Source organism: Myotis davidii, unplaced genomic scaffold (genome assembly GCF_000327345.1).
Source record: "Myotis davidii unplaced genomic scaffold, ASM32734v1 scaffold4096, whole genome shotgun sequence".
Taxonomy (NCBI): Eukaryota; Metazoa; Chordata; class Mammalia; order Chiroptera; family Vespertilionidae; genus Myotis; species Myotis davidii.
In genome coordinates this window covers 64,058-68,468 of record NW_006287903.1, presented here as the reverse complement: position 1 = coordinate 68,468, position 4,411 = coordinate 64,058, and the positions used below count along the sequence as shown (strand labels likewise).

General features: G+C 35.8%; 1 pseudogene; it reads right to left on the bottom strand.

The window, feature by feature from the left end:
* Positions 1-3,795: 3,795 nt before the first annotated feature.
* On the bottom strand, positions 3,796-4,171 carry LOC102752359 (annotated as a pseudogene).
* Positions 4,172-4,411: the final 240 nt, after the last annotated feature.

Genomic DNA, 4,411 nt, shown 5'->3' with positions numbered 1-4,411 from the left:
GCTTCACAAATTAAATATGGAGATAACTGTCTCATTAGTTACATTATAATTATCTGGTTCTTAAAAATATACTCTCTAGGCTCCATCTAGATTTATTATTATAGAAACTTTGAAAGCAATACCTGAAAATAGGCATTTTAAATAGGCTCTCTCAGTGATTTGGATCCATGATTAGATTTAACAATGACTGTACATGATGAACTGGATGCTATCAAGGTGGAAGGTATAGCTGACACTATGTAGACATTAGTTCTGCAACGTGGTCTCCCCAGTGACGAGGGGAAGGCTGTTTCATGCACATATTTATTGTTGGGATGGGGAAAAGGCCTTTCTTTTTCTTTGCTGTAGCCTTTCACAGTTTATAAGAAGCACCTGGTAATTAAACCCCAAGATTATTAGCAACTCTAATCCAAACATCCCCCCTGTTCAAACTGCAATATAAGACAAGCTACTTTCAAGACTACATTCTTGCATACATACCCCTCCTCCCTGCTGTTTTTACAACTCAGGGATTATTAGTAAAAAGTTCCCTTCTCCCCTCCCCTTTAAACAAGCAAGCAAGCATTTTTTTAACTCTTCATAACTTTTACTTTAAGAATGTTTTATAGGCTTTAGAAAAATACTATTAAGACACCTCCCTAGGACATCTGCCCCTGCCCAGATTGTTTCCTGAAAAACTGGCAAAGACAACCCCCCTGATGTCTGTTCAATTTCGCTCCCAAATTCTCCTCCCTTCCCTGTCACCTAGCAACAACAGCCAAGGCTTTAAAAGAGCAGACCTCTGTTTATTTCTTGCCCTTATATTGATTAGCAATACACTGGCCCTTCCCCTTTGGGGAAAGTAAAAATGAACTTTTGCTCTACATCTGTCTCTTCTTTTAGTTGTGAATTCTTTCATAGCCTGCATCACTGGCCAAAACCCTAACATTTATCAGTTCTGATAAGGAATTCAGAGGTTACATGGGAATCTGTCAATTCACTGCTTGAGTGAATTACAAATATGGGGTAAGGGCAAAATTTAAGATTTACAATTTTGATAAAATCAAGTGTCCCTCCGTATAATTGATGCTCCTAATATTTATAATTGGTTGATGTGGTCTTTTAGCACACTTTCATTAACAGGGACAGCCACACATGCAGGCAAAATAGTCCATAGTGTTTGCCATATGACTTAGGTGTTGAGGGTGGAGAGCCCTGTTGTCTGCCCTAAATTCTACTCCCCCACTGCTTGATAACTGAAATTCAACTGTGGAACCAAAAGCTTGGTTTTCTCTTAAATGTGTAAATTAAGATAATCCCCAATTTTCTGATAATTTCGGTTTCCAGAAATGATGGTGAAGCTGATCACATCCAGCAGCTGCTTTCCAAATGTTTACCATTTTGGATTCCCTAATTTGTGGTAGCTGGTTTGGAAAGTGAGTGCCAATTATTTATTTATTTTTGTTTGTGTATTTAACTATCAATAAGATATTGACACGTTGGATAATTTTACTTAAATGTTTTCATTGCAGATTCAAGCTCTAGGTCATCAACCCCTATCACTCATGACATTTGTTAGGATAAAGTTAAAGCTGATATAACACAGGGACTCCCCCAAATGCTAGTGGTCCAGACTGATTGGTGAACATTCAATGACTGTGAGATTTCTTTCATTTTATTGCTCTATCATTCTTTAGAGCAAGGATTCCCAATCAGAGCCAGTAGGTCAAATCTGGCCGGCCTATCATGTTTTTGATAAATACATTTTTATTGGAATATAGCCATGCTCATTTTCTATGTGTTTTTTATTACTGCTTTAGTGCTACAATGGCAGAGTTGAGTAGTTGCAATACCCTATGTGGCCCACAAAACCTAAAATAGTTATTGTTTGGCCCTTTACAGAAAAATGGAAAATGAAGGTGTAAGATTGTTGTTGCTGTTGAAATCACACAGAAGTTACACATATCACATTACTTTACATCTTATTGATCAAAATTAGCCATATGGCCCCAGCTAACTGCTACGAAAGTTTGGAAATGTAATGTCTACCTATTTTTGTTTCTATTCCTCTGGAAAATAGGATAACTGATTTTGTTGTACAACTAGAGGACTTTGTCATACTTGTACAATATTCACTCTTTGTTATGTATATTTACAGTTATACTGCCTGTTGGGTGGTGTGTTGAATTTGTACACCTGAGTGGATGGGGAGGGGATAGAAGCCAAAGAATAAGCAAAGCTCTTAAGAGGTGCAGGGCAAGTTTACTGTGACTAGTAGGATAAAGGATAGAGAAGTAGAAAATGGATCCAGGAATCAAAAAGCCTTCATCTTGATTCTGGCTTCAGAAGTTATTGACTGTGACAAGCTCTGAGTTTCAGATTCCTTATCTGTAAAATTAGGATAATAATAAGACTTAGTTTGTATGGTTGTTATAATGGTTACATTTGTTAATGCATATATAATATGCTTAAGCAGGTTGGCTCGAAAGAAGTTAGCATTCTTTAAAAGTGTGAGTTAATTTTAGTCAGTTTTGACTTATACATGTAGTGAAAGACAAAGCTGCAAAAAAAGGAAACTGATAATTAATTACCTACTTTGTGTCAGGAATTGTAATAGGTAGTCTACATATGTTATCTTAATGAATACTATATCTCTTGGGGTATATATGTATATAGCACTTTTAAATTCTTTTCAGTCATTTATGCTTCAGTGTGAGAAAATATTTTTAATATATTTTTTTGATTTCAGAAAAGAAGGGAGAGGGAGAGAGAGAAACATCCATGATGAGAGAGAATCTTTGATCAGCTGCCTCCTACACACCCAAACTGGAGATCGAGCCCACAACCCAGGCATGTGCCCTAACTGAGAATCAAACCATGACCTTCTGGTTCATAGATTGATGCCCAACCACTGAACCTCACTGGCCTGAAGAGAAAATATTTTAATGGAATGAGAATGGAAACTAGAGATCACAGACTATGAGTGTAAGCACGAGGGAAGGGATGGACAATGGATCAGTTGGGAAAAGTCAATTACATGATTTTGTCAAAAGCCAAAACTGATCTATGACTTTAAAAGTATGAGTGAAACTCTTACTCCCTTCACATTTTTTACCATCCTCCCTACCCCCTCCCATACGGCAACCCTCACTTTTTTCACTGTATCTATGAATCTCTTTCTCCTTTGTTTGTTCATTTATTTTATTCTTTAGATTCCACAAATAAATGAAAAAAATAAAAAAACAAATTTAAAAAATTTAAAGAATTTAAAGAATATTGTAATATAAAAGTGAAATAATTTTTGTTTAAATAAAAAAGCATTGCAAATAAAAATATATATGAGTGAACTCAGGAGCAAATTTGATATATACACTGGGCCCTGGATGAGTAACTCAGTTTGTTGGAACATCATTCCATACACCAAAAGGTTGTGGGTTCAATTCCTGGTCAGGGTACACACCTAGGTTGCAGGTTTTGTCCCCGGTTGGGGTCCTGAATGGGAGGCAACTAATCTCTCTCTCCCTCCGTGCCTCTCTCTGTAAAAATCAACAAAAACATACCCTCGGGTGAGTAATATATATATATTACTCATTTTTATACTTTATATTTTATATTTTTATATCACAAAATAAACTTTACATACAAATAAAAGTCAAATTAAAAAAATAAGTACAAGCATTTGCTCAAATTGGAAGACACCTTGGAAATAGGTGTGGTTTTTTTGGTTTGTCTTATAAGGAAGGAGTATTGATCTAGCTTGGTTTTGATTATTTATTCTCATTAACATCTAAATAAGAAACTTGTTTTTTTTTTTTTAAGAGCTCACATTTATTACTGAATCAACCTTCTATTTCAGGAGGAAAAAATCAACAGAGCAAAATCACAAGTTCATTAATCTTCCAATTAAAATGCCCCAACTGTCCAGACAGTAGCATCTTTTCAATCATTTACGGGTGTAGGCAACCTGAACAGCATAAATATGTGAGTCATCTCTCATGTGTGATTTCTCATAGGCCCAGTTTGGTTCTTCTCCAATGTCTTCTCTTCGAATTGTACCTGATTTTATTACCAGTTTTCATCCGAATCCATTGGGGAATGGGCCGATTCTGCTTTTGTTTCTTGGCCAGGAACCTCTTGATCCTGAAAATCTTGTGGGAAGACATGGTGAGGCAGAGGCAAACGCGCCCACCTCAATGGCAGAGAAAGAGGGAACTTCATTTTTATATTATGATTAAAACAGTCTTTTGCAATTATTTTAATATATTGTATTTCACCAAATATGTGTCATTAAGAATATTGGCACTTCACATTCTACTTTCATCATATTTGAAACGTTCATGCTAATAAGAAAGTCCTCACTGATTTTTACTTTTGAAGTCTTCAGCCTATATTACTATCTGGTTGTATATCAAGAAAAGAAATCCTGCATTTA